At 39.8% G+C, this 23,339-nt stretch overlaps 1 protein-coding gene across 6 annotated transcripts in view; it reads right to left on the bottom strand.

The window, feature by feature from the left end:
- The window catches only part of LOC120715823 (chemokine-like protein TAFA-1), a 118,050-nt gene that overhangs the window by 24,836 nt on the left and 69,875 nt on the right, over positions 1–23,339 (bottom strand). The window lies entirely within an intron of this gene.

Here is a 23,339-nt window from a genome sequence, read left to right on the forward strand (position 1 = left end):
CATGTAATAAGTGTCCATAACTCACTGCAGTTTGAACTTAAAATCACAAACGAGCAACAACAATGCAGATAAAAGATGGACATCCTGTATAGGGAGCTGCAATACAATCACTGGGTACTTCTACTATAAGTATATGAAGCAAATTAGCCCTCAAGGCATCTCAATAACGCCATCTAATTGCCTCTTACTTGGTGCTGACTGTTCTCACTTCATACCAATCAGCACATGATTGACTCTGATGCCAATACAATAATAGGCAATAGTACACTAAAGCAATAACTCCAAAGTATAGGTGACATCAGTCGTGACAACTGCTGAACAATAGGTCCCAGTCTGACAAAGGGGTATGTCTGTGGAAAGCGAAGGTGATAAGCACATATAGCAATAGTAGGCCAAAATAACAATAGGGAGGGTGAGGGGGTGATGGAGCTGAGGGACATCCTAAAATGAGTGAGACAGACAGAAAGAGAAAGCTAGAGGACAAGGTGTGTCTGGATACCAGGGACTTGGCATACCGGTGAGTAATGAGAGAGCCACTGGAAGTGCCCCCTTCACACAATTATAAAGCGTGGGGCTAATGCAGCCAGCAGAGCTGCAGGAGAGAGGCCCTCTATCACTGCTCTCCCTTTTCCTTACGCCCCAGGAAAAACTCTTTATCTTCTTTTGACAGGCACCACAACAGACACCAGCGTCCAGCAATTAAACTGGAGCTCATCCCAGGACAAGGGGAGAGGAGAGGAGAGTTTAACTTATTCTCTCCAATATCCAGAATAGAACAGATAGAGTGCAGAAAGAGAGGGAGACAACCAAATGCCACGTTTAATCTTGTCTGTGCATTATTTTTGTGGCGATATGGCTTTTTAAAGAGGACATCCTGCTGTGCTCAGACGATGCACTTGCTTCTGCTGGCATGACAATCACCGGTGTGTGTGTGTCTCTGGCCGGGCTGGTTGTGCAAATGTTTGAAATGGCTCGGGTCATGAATTACAGAACTGAGTTCCCAGCAGCCTAGACAAGTTTGGCAACAGTTTTCTTCTCCCATTCCCATCAATGTCTGCCTCGGCCAGACCAAAGGCCGATGAGATCTGGATTAAAAGGCAAACATTTGCAATCCTGCTGGACCGCGCTGTCGTGCAGAATTAATGTCACTCTCTCCGTGCTTGTTGTCTTGATATTTCTAGGCAGGAGGAAGCAGAACACAGACTATAAAAGTGAGGAGAACAATCCCTCGAGTCTGCTAAAACCCCAATCCTCACAATGTGTTGCCTTGTTGAATATTTTAGCGAGAGTTTCCTGACCTGCGGACTTACTTTTAAGTCAAAGCAGATCGCTAGATAAGAGAGGATTTAATGTTGCGTCATAGAATATTGAATTGGCCTGAATCCCCACACCAATAATACGATACATGATCTGCAAGTTAGCGCTACGAGACTTTCAATGGAAAACCTCTGACAAGGTACTACCAAAGTAAACCCTAACATATTCACATCTTATTTGAATGTGATGAGAATGATCTTGATCTGTGTCGCTGGACTTAGTTGTTCAGTGGAAGTAGAGTTAAAATTCATTGTTTCTCCACTTTGTGACTCTGTTAGGTAAGAAAATGGACCACTTATCCCAAATGGTAATACGGTTTCATTTAATCATGGAAGGGTGTAACTCAACCCCCGCCCAAAAAAACCAAACCAATACAAAACAAACAAACAAACAAGGTGAGGTAATGTTAGGATTAACTCTGGGTTTTCAGTATCATGTAGGTTTACTTTATATGGTAACTTGTGCTCTGCTCCAGCACAGATTAGGGATTAACAGGTCCAAAATCCCAACCTAAGGACTAAACAGTTCTTTAGAAAACAACGGCATCATCATTCCCGGAAGATCAATCCTAGCAAGAAGGTCTAAAGGATCTACAGTTTTTGTCTTCCCTGATGAGGATCAGTAATAAATACAGATTATTAGCAGGAACTCTATTCCCTGTGCATGTGTGCAAGGTTTTTTTTCATGTTGGCTGCAAATACAATTTTATTGTTCCATAAGACTTAATGTATGATCCTAAAACAGAAGTATTTTTACTTTTCGTCCTTAATTTAAATTTGCGCGTAGATCCTACCCTTGAATTCTGTTTTTATAGATTATTTAGTCTTTACTTTCTCTCAGGCTGTTCAACATCACTGCAGCTGAAAGAATAAGAACTAAATCTGTAGGCCTATTATGCAGAATGGAATAACAATTTTAATCTGAAAAATTCAATCTGATAACCACCTTTTTGTGTCTGCTTATCCCAACTGCCAAGTGAAGCCAAATGAAAGACATCCTGTTGATGTTGAACTTTGCTTTTGTACAAGTTACAGTTCAGCTTAGGAAGTCAGCAGCAGCAGAGATAAAGTTGCATAATGAGATCATGAAGGCCGCTTTTATACAAATGGAATGTATATATAGTTATAGAGTATTTAAAAGTAGAATGGGAGGGAGAGCCTTCAGTTTTCAGGCCTCTCTTCTGTGGAACCAGCTTCCAGTTTGGATTCGGGAGACAGACACTATCTCTACTTTTAAGATTACTCTTTAAACTTTCCTTTTTGCTAAAGCATATAGTTAGGGCTGGACCAGGTGACCCTGAATGCCCTGAAAAACGCCTTGAGGTGACTGTTGTTGTGATTTGGCGCTATACAAATAAAATTGAATTGAATTGAATATGGTTACTATTTAGCTGACTAAACATACAGAGTGCCAATGAACCAACAATTCTGGTCATAGATTAAAAAAAAACAGCTGGAAGTGAACTGTTGCAGAGTGCCAATCTAAATGTTGTAAGCTGTCTTTGTAGACTTTAAACTGTCATACCCATGCAAGTCAGCTATAATCATACATACTTGGTTTTGAATGACCAATGAGGAAGTGCTGTATGATCATATTTTTACATTTTGTCTTTGGGATTGTTTAGAAAAGTCCAGCCCTGGACAGATGTTGGAAAGAATCATCTTGACAGCTGTTTCACCATGAGGGCAGGATGCATTAGAAACTTTTGCCCAATTAATTAGTTGATGAATTTTGAAGATATGTTAACGCAGATAAAAATCTGAGCATTATCAATTGCTTGTAATAGAAATCCATAGTGTAGTATATAACAGGCTTTTGGCTCTCACAGTTGTTTTGCACCTTCAGTAAAATAAATTAAAAAGTAATTGTTGTCTGGAAGGACAGTGCATTACTGTGATTTTTTCTTAATGCGGTACATAAAATATAGTATGACTGACAAAATTACCAGCAATACAGCGAAGGCATTTGATTGACAAAGTAAAGCAAAAACAAAAAGGAAAACAGACAAAAACAAAATGACAACAACTGATGTTGGTGGAATATGGCTGTGTGTTTTAGACCTGTGAAAGAACATAAGACATTTAGTGTTTTATGTTTACCATATTCATTTCTAAGAGAACATACTGAACAAACATCCCTAACATGCACACAAGCATGTTTTGGTGCGATTCCCAGCAATCCCCCAGCTCAACAGTAAGCATGATCACGATGAAGCATCTGGTATGTGGAGGAAAGAGCAGCTTCATTACTCTTCTGGGCCAGTCACTAGTGCCACTTAGACAACAAATGGCCATTTGGACAAGCCATATTGCCATTCAGGTAACTAAGAGCTCAGAGTGAGGTTAACGACCATCTATTATCGTCATATAAATTTGGTGGTTTGTGTCTTGATGCATATATTGTGTGGTATTTCATAACAGATTTATTCTGCTCACGTGCACAGTAGTAATCAGTGTGTGTTCTGGTGCAATGTGGGATCAGAACAGCTTAAGACTGTGGTTGTGATGGATGCAGTGCTTGGAGCCTGTCAGGCAACTAAAGGGGTTAAAACAAACTGCAAAGATGGAGTGGGTGGCAGTGCACTCTAGCCTTTGGTGAAGGAAGGTGAAGGGTATCGATGGGACCATTGACCGGTCATTTTTCTCTCGGTAGCCTACAGTGACAGCAGTCATTAAATGAGTGGATGAGGTGATTATGCTTAAGGAAATCAATGCTTCATTGTTTTCAGCTTAGCCCAATGGCCAATTAGGAGGTGTTAATGAAGGAAGGCTGTAAAAAGTAGAGATATATATGAGAAGCAGGAATGAGAGTGCAAGATAAGAAGGCATAGATCATATCAAATATTTCCTCTGGTTATCAAAGTTTATGTTTGTGGAAACCACTCTGAACTTAACTATAAAATAACTTTTTACAGATATACAGTATGAATGCACCAAGTTAGTACATCAGATATTCTTTTCAGCGAGAAGCTATAGTTTAGAGATTGACTCCTACTGTGTATTCTGTGTTATAAGTCATGAGCAGCCTTAATGCTTCTAAAATAACTAGTGTCTTTAAGACTACATTGGAGTATGGTGTTGAGTGTTAATCAAGCCTAAACCTTTTCATTAGTCTGGTTTAACCTGAGTTTCTAATGCTTGTGTAATGTTACAGTGCCAGAAATAATCCACAAGTAAAAACCGGTCAAAACTGACTCCCTGTTTACTTTCTGCAGAAATGGACTGTGGGTTGCATCATCTGTCAAACAGCATAAAATTACTCCTGTCACAGATGAAGACCTCAAGCTTACTGCTGGAGGAAATAATTTTTACTATCTCATATCGCCTGTTATGAGATATTGTAATTATTTCCCTGATGGACAAATTAATAATTGGGGATTATAAGTTGTACTTTATTAGTTATATTTCATGTTCAATTTCAGAAGAGAAAAGACTTTAAGGATGGGTACTCTCTTCTAAAAACAGATGGTTTAGAGGGCGTATGGCTGTCTGATATAAGCCAAAAAATACATATAAATCAATCACATTTTGTTATCTTAGGCTGAATGGTAATAAATTATTTAATGGTATAAATGTAGGTATTTTTCTACCAAGTGGAGTTTTTTTGTCCATTTTGGTGTGAACTCAAAGCCATATATGAGATGCTACAATCTTTAAGACAGGGAAACATTAAAAAAGGAAAAACAAACTTTCCTCTATGTTTGTGGACCATTCAGGTGCCGAGTTTGCAGCAGTGAAACGGTGTCTTCACAAAGTCAGGATATAGATGCAAATCAGCCAAATCATATTTTTATCTTTTCAGTGCTCCCTATTCTGTTCTTTATTCATATTCTTACTCTCTTCTTTCAAACTAAATACATGCCATTTTTAATTCAGGGCACAATATATACTAAATGTTGTTTTCCACAGCAGCAACTGTAACATTAGCTAGTTGGGTCCATACAGGCAACTTTCGTTTGGGGGTGTTTGTAACAGTCTGTTATGTGGCATGTACAACACAGGGTTACAAGCAGCTGAAAATGTCCACATGTCTAAGCTTTTTGAACAGGTGGTGTCGAAAATTGCACTCATCAGGTTTTTACATGAAAGGTTAATGCACTTATAAAGCCAAGTCTAGTTGTGGAGGGCCCAGAGGTGTGGACCCAAAGGCAGGACGCTGGAGGCAGGATCAAATTGACTCATAGCTCACACTAAAAACTGTCACAGTAAAACAAAAAATGAACAAATAATAACTGACACAAGTAGACATGAAAGATGAAAATAAATATTCACAATGAAAGAATGTGCAATGGAAAGGCAAAGTGAAACGCATACAGCCATTATTAACATCTATGTTTTTAAAAAGTATTTAAATATGACAGAAACATAGCTTAACAGATGGCAATTCATTCTTTCATTCATTCAATGCGTTCATTCATGGCCTATGTCAGGGTCACGGGGGGCTGGAGCCTATCCCAGCTACCAAAGGGCAAGAGGCAGGATCCACCCTGGACGGGTTTGTCATGGTCCCCGCACCTCGCCAGCTGACGTCAGTCAGACGCCGTGTTTGTTTATTCTCCCTCTCTCGCCTCTGCTATCTCTTTCTCTCTCACTCTCTCCCGCTCTCTCTTTCTCCTGCCGGGGCGGAGCTCAGTGTGGGCTCCCGCCCCTGGCCCACGCACCTGGGGATGATCAGCACACCTGCTGCTGATTATGAATTAGAGGGCTACTTAAGATGGCGGACCTGCTCTACTCGTCGCTGGATTGTTGAGCCATCAGCGTCAGTTGTCCTGCAATCTGCAAAGTTTAAGTCGTGAGGACGCCTGAACCTGGAGACTAACTGTTTATCTGTATGTGTGTAGATTCCCCCCCGGACCCGTTCCCTGTGCACCGTGACTGAGCGTGAGCCAGAGTGGTGGTGGAGAGAAGAGGAGCTGCTTGCGTTTAAGGAAGCAGTGTGGAAATCTTCCCTCCCTGAACTCCTGCCCCTTTCACTCCCGGACCCTGGAACTCTGGCCCCCTTTCCCCAAACACCCTTTGTATATATATTTCACTGTGGAGAGCACTGCAAATAAATTCACTCTTGTTTGAAGGAGCTTGGCACTCTGACACAGGGCTAACACACAAAGACAGACAACCATGCACACTCACAGCTACAGGCAATCTGGAATCACCAATTAACCTAACCCCACTAATTACATGGCTTTGGACTGTGTGACTGTTTATTTAAAATATAAATGAATTACTATGAACGCGACAGTTTGAGGTTAAATGAGGAGTGAATTTAGATCGACAGCCAGGATGTGAATCTGGTAGGGTACAATGTGTATTACAGCTGGGACCTTAGATTACTGACCACAGAGATCAATAGATCTAGAATACTATGCCTCTTAAATGTCTCTTTTATAATTACAGGCATGTGTTTTTTGGAGATTAGTGTTGGTGTTTCCAGTGATAAAGTATGACATGTAAACATGAAACCCCAGATTTACAGATCACAGCAGGGTTTTTTTTTTTTTTTAAATGAACAGATTTCTATGTAGCTTACAAGCTAGACAATAAATATATATCTGTATATCTCACTAATATATATATATATATATATATATATATATATATAAAAATTTCATTGTTGAGTGTTTATAAGCAACAAAAGCACTAAAGGCTGTCAACTGGGAACAAAATTTAACACACTGTACTTTATGGCATTGTTGACGTAATCGGTGAAAAGCATTTGAAGTGCTTTCATTTATGGATGGTATGTGTTTCTGCTGTTCTTTACAAATAACATGGTTTTGTTGCACACTATCTGACCTTTAAAAGTGTGAACCATTTTAAAGTAATTAAACTATTTTCATTTTATTAACAATGTTTTTTTTGGCAGTGTGGACCTCTATCGTGTTTCCCTGTGCCAGGTCAGACGCCGAGTGATATGCGAGACACAAGTTGCATGTAAACAAGGGCTTTAAGAAAGAAATGTAGTGCAGTATCAAACTATGTGACCATAAATGTATTGAAAATATATTGATAGTTTAAAAACATCTGTCTTAAAGCTTAAAAAGGAAATTTTGGCTGCTTTAAACCCATAGAGTAGATAGATGGATCACTGTCTTGCTGTGCATATTCTCAAGGTCACAGCAGCATGACAGCTTATTTTGCAACACCTAAAGGCTTCAAGTTCACAGGAAGTGACAGCTGCTTTCTATATTCAGAGTGACAAAGAAAGCTGGCAACTGACAGCCTTTTGATCACACTGAATTAGAAATTTTTTGACAGAAAAATTAAGGTACTTGTAACAATGTCAGCACCAGATGGAAAAAAAAACCCCTCTTTACACTACACCTTTGCTCAGCTGCAGTTCGACAACTGTAATCTATGCAGCGGCAAAGAGCAGTAATCACCGGCTCACCATCAGCAAAGCATTTCTGTCACCTCCTCTTTCTCAAGCTCTCTTGATCTCTCTCTTGCACTGCTTTTCTTGCTGCTACAGTTATTAAGTAATAACATATGGCCCAGTGAAGGGACACAGCAGTCCCTTAAGCTTCTCAAGGACTCATCATAACAACTTAATCAGCGCACACTTGCTGCTTCGGCTTGCGTGCCAGAGCCCCTATTTTGTTTTGTCAGGCAGGTGTTGCATCAACCACAATTTTGTTGCAGTTCTTTCATTTTCCTTAGCTTGTTGTTGTTGTTGTTCACTGGTGCTTCTGGGTAACTGACAGCTATCCACAGTCTCAGAGCTTTTAATTGTCAATTTACATCTCAGGTGGCAAAAGGAATTATGGTTCCCTTTGTCAGTAAATAAATGTAGATGCATGTAGAGCTAAAATGTAAATTTGAGACCCAGTTTGCATTTATGAAGCAGAGTGAGAGCAGCATTTTAAATTAGCGCTGAAAATGATGCACATTTGGAGGACAAATTGAGACTCTTGCAGTCGCCTTACTTTCTTCCTCACAAGTGAACAAAGTTACCTTGTACTGTGAGCCAGAGAAGTCAATTCAAACCCTCACAAAGTTTTATCAAGCAGCAGATTGTTTGTCAAGTTAGTGTCTGTCAACTTTTCTTTCAGTCAAATCATGCATAATGGAAAATGACCTCCTTTTAAAAAACAAAAAAAACAAAAGCTTCTGATGCGCGGTTTTCAATCAGATGCATTTCATTAGATTTAAAAGTTCAAAGTATGCTTTGTCACGATTAGTTTTATGTTCTTTGGGAAATAAAAAAAAAAGTGAGTATATTAATGACTTGTTTGAAGAAACAATGGCATCAAAGTGGCTGTGGGCCAGCTGTCCCTCTGATTATATGTTTAATGACGCTCATCAGAATTTCTTTTCGTTGCTTAAACATCAAGTTTAGCTGACTTAGGGTAACGTTTAAACACACCTTATGGAACATGTAAGTGATATGATAGGTGGTCTTTCATGGCCCTCACAATCACAGCTGGTTCCTCACCAGTATGTTGATGATTGTGCTGTTAGAAGCACTGGGAATGGTTTATACTGTAGCTGCACAGCCTTACATCCAAGGGGAGAGCAGCTACATTTAAATTAGAAATGTCTTTTACTTTTTATAATCCCAGTCATGGAACCATTTGAATGCACCTCATACTTCCATGCCTAAGCCCTAGTTACTTTCTTAGAAAACCAATAAGACTTTTACCAATGAATAATAAAAGTTGCCTCAAGAAGACAGGCTTCAAGATGTTGGAGCAGTTGAAGTAATTCCAGCTTTGGAACCTTTTATGAAGAAAAATTATAAGAAATTAATCTGAGGCATTGTTGACCATTGTTTTTCCAGTCTAAAACCATTTTGACCTACGTGTCACTGATGGATCAGGAGCTGGAGTGCATTCACCATTTATCAAGTGCCCATCAGCCCCTATTGCAGTGATCCGTATAGTTTGTCTGACCTCAGCCAGTCTGAAGGCTTTTGGCTGGTTTTCACTGACCCGTCTGTGGCCTGGATTTCACTTTCCTCCTGAGGCAGCATAACCCACAGTAATGGGAGAAGACAAACAAGTGGGTATTGCAGCTATAGTCTCGCCTGGAGCTACCACAAACGTGAGGGAGAGAGGGGTAGCAAACAGGGGGGTGGGGGGTGGGGGGGTGCTCTAGAGCTCAAGCTGACTGACAGAACCACTGACCCAGTTATACTGGAGTCACATGAATGAATGCTGTTTTTTCCCCTCTGCTGGTATGGCTTACTCCTAAGTCTAGCTATGTCCTCACAGAATACTGAATACCACTCCACCACAGGTTGAATTTACAGAAACTGTATATGGATGGAGTTTGATAAATGAGTAGAAACCTAAGGAAAAAATAGAAATAAACATATCTAATGCACTCTGCTTTAACAGACAGACATTCTTCATGCATGAGTGCACCGAAATAGGCTCCAGTTTACTGAATAGGAAAAGTATATTGCAGTAATTGCACCATTGGTGGTAATAGTCTTGACATCTTTAACAGGTAATTCCATTAGTACAAATACGAGATGCAAGGTGCATGCTGGCCACGGCACAGGTCGATTCTTAATCACTTGTATGGGTTTCCTCTCGTGGGCCTGTATGACTCCAATGCTCACATCTTTATGGTTATTAAAGTTAACGATTGCTGCGTGCCTCATTTACCAAGGCTCTATCAATACCAGTTCAGCACCATGAAATTACCCCACTCCGGAGGGAGCAGCATGACAAACCGGATTAAGAAGGGCTCTGTAATACCCTGGCATATATAACTCTCCGTGTCATGGACCGCCGCAAGAAGACCCACTGCCAAGCTCAACCCCAGCGAAGGGGGAGGGGAGTGGGTACTACAGGGATGGATGACAACCGTTATAGCCTAAATGTCAATTCAAGCTTTTATTACCCACATAGTTGTTGAGAAATGCAATGAAAACTAATAGCTGGTAGTTAAAAAAAGAAAAGGCAAAAAAATAAACTAAAATCTCAGAAGGAAACACATTAAAAGTTGTGAAAAGTTACCTCACAGATTGATGAAAAAGGGGAAAAAGTGATTATAGTAAATATATGCAGAATGCAGCCTACTTCTGGTCTTTCAGGTGTATGCATATCTTTGGCGGATACTCTCTTACACGGTACTCATATTTTGCAAGGGCAGAGATGGTTGGCATTTCTTCACTTATACCTTGCTTATCTTATTTCCATGACAGATGGGTGAAGCCAGAAATAGTACAGAGCTGTGCCAGAAACGCTATTGCACAAAATTTACTGTGTTTACATGCCTGTGAAAAAATGCATTGGATCAAGTCAGCAAACCTTGCTTTATCACATTGTGTTTCTCAGTTTATTCCTCTCGTCAGTTGTGTCCCTTGCATGTGTCTAACCCTATGCCATTACAAGTCAACACGACCGCTGAGTCTAGGCCCGCAGGTGTAGCTGTACCTCTCTGTCTTTTACTGCACCCAGCAGTACAGTTAGCGGTGCCTGACCTCCATTCAGTGTCCATATGACACAGGTCACTGCTCACTCTAAATGAGAGTCGGATGGTGAAATGAGCAACTAAATTGTCCATTCAAAATCACAAAACTGCCTTTTTGAACAGCACCATAGAGTAGCCTTCAAAAAGCGGCATTACCCAGACAAAACAATTGGATGCCATGATCCCTGCAGAATGGCCTGAAAGCAGACCATAAGTTTCAGTTCACCTCTTCCAAAAAAGGAAAAAGAAAACTGCTGAAAGTAAAGTTGCAAAACTCGATGGGATTGTTTTATAGAACACAGGGTGCACCTGCTGTCGGTCAAGAGGTCTATTTTGAATCCTGCGTGACACACAGTGAGCAGTGGAGGAGTTGTGATGCAAGGAAGCCGGTAGCTGGCCGAACCAGCAATCAACGCCATATCCGGATTTCTGCATGAGGACCTTGAATGTCATCCTGGGTTCAGTTATGGTCTGCTTGAATTACACATAATGCATTATCTAATCTGCATAATGCATCAGCAGGCACTTAACATCAAATTATGGATGCATGCAAAAATTCCCAGAGTAGTGTATGCAGAAAAATGGCACTTTGCTGTGCAAATAATCTGCCCACTTTTCATGAAGCTGAGCAATATGGGCTTTGTATGATTTTGCACAAGTCCACCTTCTTACCGGCATGCTTGCACCATCAACTCCATGTATTTCATTCATTTGAATCTATGAACAACTGCTTGCTGCTCTTTCACATGTTCTACAAGCCAGGCTTGTGTTTGCTATTGAGCTCCAGCATCATTGCCTGACAAGTAATTTAGCCCATTATACCCATTATTAAATAAATATTGCCTTTTTTAAATGATACATTGGTAAGGTGATAATTGTACAGCAGAACACTGATCATTTTTACACAGACCAATTTCCATGTGACAATCAGTCTTAGAGCAAAAGAGGAAAAAAAAAATCAATGTGCTAACCACTTCTCTTCTGAATGACAATGCAGAGTAACGATGTCAGAATTGGCATTTAGCTGCTGACCTTGATCATGGTGGCAGCAAGGACAAGAGAGTGTGTGGACTATGAAAAACACAGGAGCATGAAGCTGTCACTAAGAGCCACAATTCACCATTGGGTTTTTCTTTCTTTCTTTTTCTTTTTTTTAAGTTACTACGGTAACAGCGTTTTTTTCCATACCTGCTTGTAGATGACAGACCATAAACTCACACCAATTTTACTGCTGACAGTTTTCTGAATAAATAACTGTAGGTGTTACTTTTTATTTTACTTTTTCATACTGAGGTGAAAATTGAAAATTTGATAAATTAAACAAAAAATCTGATATTTCTATCATCATATCATATTTTTGGTTATATTGTACTGGTATGGTCAGGATTACAGAGCAGTCGTGTTTATGCCAATATTTTATTATCATTGGTTTTTTTTCCTCATTGTTTTATCAGTTTTTAACATTTTGACTTGTCTGTCAACAACAGATATCTGGCCATCCTATTAAGTTTGTCCAACAAAGAGTAATTATGTAAATGTCTTGTAGCAAAAACACTGCCTGTCTGATAATGTGGAAAACATTTCCCTCTGCGTCAGCTTTTCTCCCTGCATTCGAGCATGGCTATTTAGTAAAAGCAAAAGTCAGCTTTTACCTTGTGAAAAGTTACATCATGTTACATCATGTGACATGTTATCATCGTTATTAGTATTATTATTTTTCAGCAGAACACATATTTCCAGTAGACGGAGTATCATAAAGAAAATGCTTTCTCCTTACATTCACCACTGTAGTGATTACAGTAATTGTAGCCACTGTGGGGAAATTGTACAATGAAAGGAGTCCCCACTGTTAATACTCATCATCCTTTATGATTTTCCTTTCTACTGTAGATGGTAATTATCCTTCTTATAAAAGCTTAGCGCAAACGTCAGAGACAGGTTTTCAGTCCTATCACTGGAGCAAAATAGAGACTACTGAAAGTACAGCACGGTACACACTGTACAACAGATTAACTGTGGGCCAAACAGAAATCGGACAATGATGATCTATTTTTCTGTCACAGAGCACTGAAATGGGTTTTCAACCCATTTCTCTACCTGTGGGGAAAAAAAATTCAAAGCTATGACAAATGACGATAAGTGAGCTGAGAGATTTTGGGGGGGGGGGGGGGGTGGCGCGAGGGCGAGGTTACGAATTAGCAGAGAAGGGCAGCGCGGTTGTTTGCAGGCTCTGAAATCGGCACAATATGAGAAGTGGAACACAATTTGGTGTCAGATTACTCACAGCGATATCCATCAAAACACACAATTCAGTCACTCAGCATCATTACTGTTTGCTTGATAAGCTTTTAAGCGGGAGATAACATCTTGATGTGGCAACGCAAGTGGGAGAGCTGCTTCGGTATCATCCATTTCTATTGTTGATGCCACAACGCAGAAAATAAGTCATGTAGCAGAGCAATAAGTGAGATGATTTGTTGCCCAAAAATGATGGGCTGAGGCTTACTCTGCTTCCCCGCAGAAACTTTCCCAACTATTGACATCTTTTTGAATCAATGCTTTGCTACTTTTGAGTATTTTCATATGAATACTGTGTTTTATGCATGTGCAGAGATAATCTTGCAATTAAAGGTTTTTAGTTTCTCGTGGAAACTGACTGAATTGACTTGCTGAATGAAGCCGGTGTAATGCAAAATCTCTAACTTTTGCACTTCCCTATTGGAGTGAGAGTGGGTACTTCATCTCCCAAAGCAGTCCTCTACAAGAATCATGCATGGATTGAAACATGCTTTGATTCACTGACAGAAAATATTCCCTGTCTACGAGATTAAATATCAGCTGTAATGAATGACACAGCCTCTTGTAGCCATTAATTATAGAGATTAGAATCATGACTTGTTTTGAACTCGTGGCTACATTCGATTCTCAAGGTCATTCTCACTGACTAGGAGTCTTTGTGCAAAGAAACAGACAGACTAGATAAAAGCTTAGAAAACAGTTTTTCATGCTTTTTGTATTCTTGTTGCCCCCAAATTTGAATAATATGTTGGTACTGTGGCAAAAGACCAAACGGTTTTAGAATGATTGCATGAACATTAACACAGTGTTCACATACTGGGTGTGTGTATTTGAGCTTTTTACAGCACTGTAACTGTGAAAACCTTATGTAGAGATAAAATGAAAATCTGAATCTCCTCATCAGTCTTGCTTCTACATACCTGTAAATTTGATCTGTGCCACCGGGGTGGACTGTGAAATCATGTGGCTGCACATCAAATTGAGACTGAACTTAGTGTGCATACTAATGGCAGTGCATGCACTGAGCTCTGTGATGGAGTGAGAGAGGGAAGGAGAGGGAGAGAGCAAAAGCAGCTGCCAGAGAAAATCTCTCTTCAAAGAAAAAAATATATTGGAAAAACGAAATCACGTTGACATTTAGTTAATATTTCATCCACGGGATAAAAAAAGGTTAAATACAATTTTCAGGTACATAAAGGTTCACCTTAACTACTTCTCCAAACTGGAATCTGCCTTTCACCGGACAAGTTATTGGACGAGGTATTGCTGATATGGTGCCAAAAGCAGCAGTGTGCATCCTCTTTATCCATCATGTCTGCTGCATCATTTCCCTGGTCATTGCCTGTGTACTGGTGGTGCTTCAAGTTGTGACTGTGGGATCAGAGCAAGGAGATAAGTGATTGTCTCCCGGCACACAGACACTGCCTTGACATGCAATGAAGAAAGGAGCCTCTGCACTGCACTTCAGTAGATCCTCTCCCTATTTCTCTCTGTTCTGTCTTTCTCCATCCATTTATCCACCCATCTGTCCATCCATCCAGCCGCTGCTCTCCAAGGTAGGTCAAAAGAAAGATCCTGCTTGGCAGCTCATTCCTCACTCTGATGAAGCTGCTTGTTAGAGACTCATCAGCTCCTCTTCGGGTCTCTCAAAGACACACATAACCCCCCCCCCCCCCCAACACACACACACACACACGCCTGCACAAAATGCAGCACCATTTTTCACTCTAATACTTTTCTTTGAATGTCTCCATTCCACTTTTTTCACAGCCCGTCTTCCCTTCTTGTGTCTCTCGTCTCTCATTAAGAACGTCTCCAACAGCAGAGTGTATAAGCGTATGCAGCGACACTGCATCTGAACTGCAATGCTTTTGAAAACAGCATGCATTGGTTATCACTTCTCAAGGTCAGAGACTAGAAGTCAGTGAGGTTTAGTGACCACTCTATTTAAAAGGACTCTTGAGATTTAAAAAAAAAAAAGAAACATGAAAATGGGACTAGACGAAGAACATTCTCATAGAGGAAATGCATCTGCGTTCTGCTGCTGTTGACTTTCAGAATGGCACTGTTGGGACAATTATTGCACATGTATTGATCATTAAAAAAACCACACCATCTTAAATGGCAACTAATGGAATTGTGGTTGTCTTCTGGTTGACACTGTTGCAAAGAAGTGTGTCTTTGATTAATATCATCACGAGGTAATTTGTATATTAATTTTCACATTATTGCTCTGCTCTGTCAACACCTATGCACTCTAAATGGAAGAAAATGCAATAACAATATTTGCCAGCTGTTTCTAGCACACAAATCAAATTAGAGTGCAGCTCTCAAGGCTCAGCAACAGATGGTTGATCACAATAAGCGGGAGGTAAATCCTCAATAGTTACTGTACTGTTCTATGACACTCCTCTGTTTATCTCCATGGACACTCTGAAAGAGCTATTATTTACCCATTTTCTCCACTGATGGCATTTTACGACAGTGAAATGCTGTATTATTTGGGTTTTTTAAAGGCAGATTTATTCGGCTGCTTAGCTGCACAAGACGGCAGCTTGTTTAAATTTGTTTAAAACGTCTCCTATCTGTCTTTGTCAGAACTGCTGCAGCTGCGGCAGATGCCAACACTTTTCAGAACTGAAATGTCTTAGGACCCGCCTGCTTTCTTCGGAATTTAATTAATCGCCGTCAAATTTGGCATGTGGCATCCTGAGACTAGTGCTGCCTTTTGTTGACGTCACAAATGGAGCTTGGCGCGCCCTCTCTGCCCTAAACACCTCTGTTAGCATCGGCTGGAGGGCTCAGATAAAAGGGGAGAACATAGCCGCAGCGTGTGGTCTAAGTCTTGTTTCTAATCCCCAGAATGAATGTACAGTACCTACTCTAAGCATCCCTTACAGAGACTATATGAGGTCAAGGAAGACATAGAAATGTTAATCACTTAATCTCTTTAAAGGAATTCAGTAGCTATTTTTTTTGCTAGCTGCTAGCTAGCATCTGTATTCCAGTTAGGGAGCACTTTTCTCTAAATGCTAAAATCAGTGACAATGTTAACACACATAATGTTTCCTTTACCTTAATTTAATGGCCTATTCATGTAGCACTAGAACAATACTTCAGTACATGGTGTCAGACAAATATATGCAATAAACTTAAATGGTGAAAGTGAGCATTTGTTTGGCCAGTTGGCCAACACACAAGTATTGGTCGGGTATGAAAGATTAAGGGGAACGTACACTTCTGTATCAAATTCCATGGCAGGTTATATTAAAGAAAAAATGTGAGTTATTTCATTACAAATACAGAAATATCAATAGTGTGGTGCAATCAGATAAAAAAAAAAAAAATCAGGAGACCAAAAAGTAATTGCACCTCATCCTCTGGTGAGCTTGTATGTCTCTGCAAGATTTTATGGCAACCCACCCAAATAAAATATTTCACTGACCAACTAATATCTAAATAACCACAGACAAACAAAATCTACAGTTATTTAGGACCACATTTTAGGGACCCCCTCTTTACTACATGAGGGTGTAACCATTGGCAGAGGTGGTGAAAGTATAGACATTATTCTGTAGAACCAGGCTCAGGGAGATGCAACCATCCGACTGTTTGGTACTTTTATGCACAGGTAACTGGACCTTCTGCCATATATACAAATATATTATTAGTACATGAGAATACAAATGTTATTTGAATCTAAATTCTAATTCTAATGAATGTACTCAGCTTGAATCTGTTTTTTAGGGAATAAAAATAAATGTAAAAATGTATTTTTTTGTTGCCTACATGGTAGAGGATGACTTTGCGTCCACACATAAAATGAGAACAGCTAGTGGTTAAAGTGAGATTTGTCAAGTGAGGGAACACTATGATCTGTTGTAATGGTTCAACGTGGGAAAAATACTAACACCTCACAATAATTTCTGTTGTTGGCTCCAGTAGATTTTCCTCACTGGACAAGCTGTGATCAGCTGACCTGCTGCTCTTTGTGGATTTACACAACATAATTCAAAAAGACGTAAGCAGATGTTTCCCAGCTATCTTGGCTGAGTTCCATTTCCAACAGTATACTCTGTATTGTCTTTCTAGTAGACAGTATAAAGTTGGTATAACGACTGAATTCAGTCAATGAATGTAAGCGTCATCAGCTGAAATGTAAATTAATCTCTGCAACACTTGATGTAACCCAACACTGACGATAAGCACAACAGCCACCGTGCACCAGTCCAATACAGTGTGTTGGATTCACCACATTAATTCAAGCTAACCTGTTTTAACCTGTACTAAACTACCCAGTCTTTTCATGCAACATTCGAATAACACAAAGTTATTATAGCTTTATTTATTTTTCAGGAAGTCTCACAAAATGAAAATATAAAATGTATATACAAATACAATATACAATTTAAATGCTGACATTACATGTAATCTTCAAATCTGCAGTTTATGAAGCATCACTGAGCAGCGCCTTACCTTTAGATATAACATCTCTTCTTCCTCTCCTGTCCTGTCTTTTCCTACATCTTTCTCCATCTCTGAATGAGGTGAACTCTCATTCTTTTCTCTTCCAGGAAATACAGCAGCTGGACCTTTAGCTAGCAACACAGTACTACTACAAACTGCACAAAAACAGTTTGTGTGTTTGCTGATGTTTGTTGAGCTGATAGAAATGTTGTAGAAACTCCGTTTATGCCCAATTCCTCTTCTGTAGCGCTAGCTAGATGCTGAACTTACAGACACCTGCTCTTGTTCACACACACACACACAACCCCCTGATAATAAATCCTTTAAATGATACTGTTGTAAGGAGTAGAAAGTACAAATATTTGTGTAAGAATGTAACGAGTTAAAGGAAAAAGCTGTTAGAAAAATAAAGACTCCAGTGAAGTTAATAAAACTCATTGTGAAGTACAATTTCACTAACTCATCTACACAAGGCATTTTATAGAGGGTAAACCTAGAGCAGCGGTGGCAGTCTGACTTGAAACAGCAACTTTAATGTCCACATTTTGACTTTATTCTCAAGAAAGTAGCTCAACTTTTTTTCCCCCAAAATTAGATTTTTTTTAAATGTAGTCATATAAATCCTTTTTTTATTTGAGGTGCTCAACGGAGATGATTTCCTGCATTTTGTACTCTACCGTACAGTGAATATGAATTATGAGGTTGCCAGTGGGCAAGCTCAGCATACTGGTTTGTCTCCTTTTATAATACAACATAATAAACCTCCTTTTCCCCAACATTTTTCCTGAAGTCTACGTCTGTCACTCGTCGTGTCACAACTGTAACTAAGACATTTCAGGGGGTTTTTTTTGTTTTGTTTTTTTAAGAGGACAGATAAAAGTAAAATCAAACCTTTGCCACTGTGTTATTTACTTCTCTTTCAAAAGATAAAGAGGGACATGATTATGGGTCACTCCTGCTGGAACACTAAAACATTTCAATCACAGAACTATTGATGCACAATCTGGCTGCAAAGAAGACTGTAAAACAATTTCTTAAAAATAACTATCTTAGATAAAAACCCCAAAACTGTATAATTTTTCCCCTTACTGCACCAATTATCCTGAAGGAGGGCAAAAGGGTTACACTTTCTTCTTTGGGTAAAGCTTCTTGTGAGTCAAGAAACTATTTTAAAGGACAATATGGGTTAGAAATAACTTAAACACAGTCACTCCTTTTACTTTTTACAAGTACTGCATTCCAAAAATAGCCGGGACACTTGCAAAATGTAAATACAAACAGAATACAACAGTGTGAAAATCTCATAAACCCATATTTTATTAACAATACATTATAGTCTATTATAACAACAGTCTACAATTGGCTACGTCTTACACACACCATAGAGTAGTTGCTGAACTTTTGGGACAGCAATTTTGTCCCATTCTTGTCTGATTCTAACGAGTTATCAGTCCCGAATCCCAAAAGGTTGATTCTGTTCATCTGGACGTAGCGTTTTCAGTGGGAGAAGCATTTTGTCACTCATCCAAATCACTTCTTCAGTATCAGCTGACTGCAGGTTTCCCCAATCTTATAAACAGTACCTTTGCACAATGACTGAAACTAGCACCACTGAAAGAACAATGGGCTGGGGGGTCAGATCCTTGATTATTAATATGCAAATTGTCATGAACATGGATCAATAACCATTGATCAATGGTCTTTGAACAGTGGTCGTGGCCATCAGTACCATTTGATGTGGAAGTTTTCCATTTAAATAAAGCCTGCAGACGAGCGGTGAGCGGTAGCTAACATTCTTTAATCCAAACACACAAAGAACAGACAACCAAGCTTGTAGAGAGCCTGCATGACCGCGGAGCAGGCGGTCAGCAGAGTCTCACTGAGCCTAGCATGGCTCTCAGTTAAATACCTTCTCCAGGAACAAAAGGCAGTACACAGCTGTTTCACACCTTAAGGTTCACACTCCCTTGCTACCTCCCAGAGTCCTCAAAGAGACAAAAGGTTCTTCCTGTGGAGTGGTCTGCTTCCCCCAACTTCCTTACTAGACCCCCACCATTTGTCTTAATGTATGAGTGTGAGACTTGTTAAAATCCAGTGGCACCAAGGCGTTATACAATAAAATAATGTGATTAATACATAAGTAAAAGAAATTCCTATACACATTCATAGAGAGTTGGGGAATGGCTGCAATCACAGCCATTGTAAGATGTTGAAAGATGTACCCTTAGGCTCCCTCCTCGATTCGTTTTTAGTACAGTGCTATCGGAGGGCCTAGAGATCACAGGCAATGCCCTGTGTCCCTTACGCACATAGATCATATGAGCTCATCTTTCAATTTCATTGTACTTGTGACAATGACAATAAAGAATATTCATTCATATGTTTCCTGAAATAATAAAATGCATCAGTTTAAAAGTTTGACATACTTTCTGTTTTCCACTGTGAATAAAATATGGCTTTATGAGATTTGAAAACCATTGCTTTCCATTTTTGTTGACATTTTACGGAGCATCCCAGCTTTTTTGTAATTAGGTCTGTACACAAATCTTCTTCATGAAGGCACATAAACAAATCTTGACCCACACACTACACTAAACTAAATGCAGGAGTCAAGCAAAACTTAATCTTGCCAGAAGCAGCAGACCAGCAGACGCACTTGTGGTCCTGTGCACTTTACTTTTAGGATCTATTGTCACATTATAACACACAGGCTATCATGTTGGAAGGCATATGGGTGAACTAATTAGGAACGCTGCGTTCTTTGCCACAAAGTACTGGCTCCCAGCTCTGGACCACTGACCATACTTGCCAGTTAATGAGCTAAGCTTGCAATGCAGAAGCCCCCGCATGCTTTTACAGGGGACACCCAGCCGAAATCTCCATAAAATGTGTTCGTCCAACACACAGAGCGAGAGCGACACGCAGCAAGGTACGCAACGCTGCCCCCACAGCAAAAGCACTGTTCACTCAGTGTTAATGAATCAATCAATTTCTCCCAGATAAATCACAGTGAACGCCTCGCAACGGCCAACTGTCACCATGATGAATTCCTTCATTTCATGTAATAAGCTAGCTGGGAAGTGATTTATCCCTGTTGCACAGGCGGCTATATACAGCAGTGGACAGAGGCGAGAGATACAAAATGAAGTGTAATATGTCATTGAAATATTTCTCATGCAGTGAGTGAATAAGGTTGTGCTTTAGGAAAAACACTTAAGTCTAAAATTCAGTCGATATCATAAGATTTCACTCGGTCTCTGATTGAGGCAGCAGGTTGGGAGAATGGCTGGTCTTTTGCTGCTCTAAGGGTTCCCTGTGGGCCAAGGCACATTTCCTGACTTCATACAGCTTGCTGACATTTGGCTTATATCATGCGCTAAGCTTTTCAAGGCTCCTCTTCTCTTTCTCCTTATATTTCAGAATGAGAGAAAGATAAGTGGGTGTAAGAACTACATTCTAATGCTATTGATTTTCCTTGCCCTGCCTTTGTTCCGGGCCAAGATTAAGAGCTGTTGTGATTTTCCTTTTTTTTTGAAAAAAATGCAGCCCTCCTCTCTGGTTAAGTAGGAGACTCTGCGTGTTAATCAATTTAAACCACTCCTGAGCTCAAAGCATCACGCATAACAATCTCTACCCAGTTTCTGTAAAAGCATTGAAGCGAGTGTCATGGTTTTGTGATAATCCCAGTTAAGTGATGCTAATACTAACAAAGAGTATCTGCCATTTCACCTGCAGAGAAATGCGCAAACTCTATATCAACAGCAGGGCAAGTAGCGCATATCAGTATGTACTGTTTTCATATTGTTGCCACTTCTCATGTTTGTCTACACATTGTTTGTTTTGTTTTTTGTTTTTTGCCAAACCCAGCATAGGCTTTGTTTTCTTATAGAATAAATCAATGTGCAAAAAAAACCCAAAACGAAATACAGTCAAATAGATTTAAATGAGCATTATTAAACTAATGCAAAATGATATATGAGCAGAAAAAATGGCAACATCTGTAATTGTTAATCATATTTATGTTAACACTTCTAAAAGAATGTCCAAACTCCATTAATGATTCTATTTGCTAGAACAGGAAAAGGCTTGTGGCATTTCCCTCTTGGTTCCACATTTTAAAATATCCTCCCACTTTAATTTAGCACTCATTAGGGATCTATAAAAGTGAAAGTAATATTGTAATAGCATTTCACAGTTTTCTGCAGAGTGAGACTAGATGGAAGACATGTGGTCAGCAAATGGAATTATTACTTGTGAGCACTTCAAAAGATATTCCAGTGCTACCCTGATTAATCTGTTTCAGTTTTATTTGTGGACTCGATGTTTCTACTTGTCTACACATTACTGTGTGAATGGGTGGATGACTGGATGTGTAAAGCGCTTTGGGGTCCTTAGGGACTAGTAAAGCACTATACAAATACAAATACAGGCCATTGCTTGATGAAAGCTTGTCAAAAACATCCACATTTTCCCAAAAATGTGAGAATTATAAACAAACTATTTTTTCACAGCAGTGACAGAGTAGCAACTTTCTTTCCTCTTCACCAAATACTGAAAGTTACAAATTAAGCCCCTCTGAATTAGCCCCCGAATAGCCATGAAGCTCTTATCCATGTCATTACCATCACCTTTATGGTGCTATTTGATAATTAATTGAAAATAAATGAGAAATTCTTAAGACTTATTGGCTGCAGAAATCGAAAGGTGATGCAGAAGGCTTTGTTTTAACGACTCAGGCAAGGTGATAATTAAGAAACTGTCACTGTTTGTTAACTAATTCATTGTATGCGTGTGGAGGCGAGTGCCCATAGCGCCAGAGCATGTATGCGAACGGATCCAGGTCCCCTAATCTCTTAATATGCGTCTGAGGTCTCGTTTAGGTTCAAAGGTCACCGTTTAATTATACTGCGGCAAATACTTAATTTTCAATTATGACAGCGCCAGGGAGCTCACCTTGAAAAAAGGTTGACGCAGAGGCAGGCAGACGGAGCCCCTTCTAACCTTTTCAGAAATGGTTTCATATTTATTTATTTATTTTTTTGGAAACACTGGAGATTGTCAGCCTGGTTGATGTATGGGGCTGTGGCATAATGAAGGCCTTGTGTTGGTGACCCTTTGTAGTTCTTGCTGTGAAGAAATCTGTCTTTTTCTTGGGTAATTAGTGAACAGACCCTTGACCACAAACAGATATGTTTGCTTGCAGGCAAAATCCTTATAAGGGAACATTTATAGCTATTTAGGAAAGATTAAATCAGGTTTTATTACCAGATAAGTGAATGGTGAACAAAAGAAAGCTGAATACAGGACAAGAAAAGAGCAGAGCTGCGCAGCTTCTGTCTGAGTCATTGAAACCACAGTTTGCAGTACGGTGGGTCAGCTGTGGTAAAGCTGTTTCCCAATTAAAATGTTCCCGTGTCTGAATTGAAGTCAGAAACTAGATTGGAACCAAAGCGTGGTTAAATGGCAGGTTTGACAATACCCTTTCAATCTCAGCTCAGTTCACAGGTGCTGAGCAACATTAGCAGAATCACTAATGCCTGAAAGTGGTGGGTTTTTTTCTTAAGGGTTGAGAAGTTTAAGAAAAATTGTCTCCAGCAGAAATGAAGACTGTATTATGCAAAATTGCCCATTTTATATTTCCCCAAATCTTCTCGGAGTGGCAGCCAATAGACAGCACTCAGCAGGACACTTTCCTTCGAGCGGCTGGCATCGCCGAGCCCGAGCAGTGGGACAGTCAGGCACAATGAGTGATGAAATGGTTCCCAAACCAAGCTCAGTGCCTCGCTCACTTTCCCTTTTTCCTTCCCCTCTCTGTTTCTCTCTCATTCTCTCTTTCTC

This window comes from Simochromis diagramma, unplaced genomic scaffold, assembly GCF_900408965.1.
Source record: "Simochromis diagramma unplaced genomic scaffold, fSimDia1.1 OVJJ01000646.1, whole genome shotgun sequence".
NCBI lineage: Eukaryota > Metazoa > Chordata > Actinopteri > Cichliformes > Cichlidae > Simochromis > Simochromis diagramma.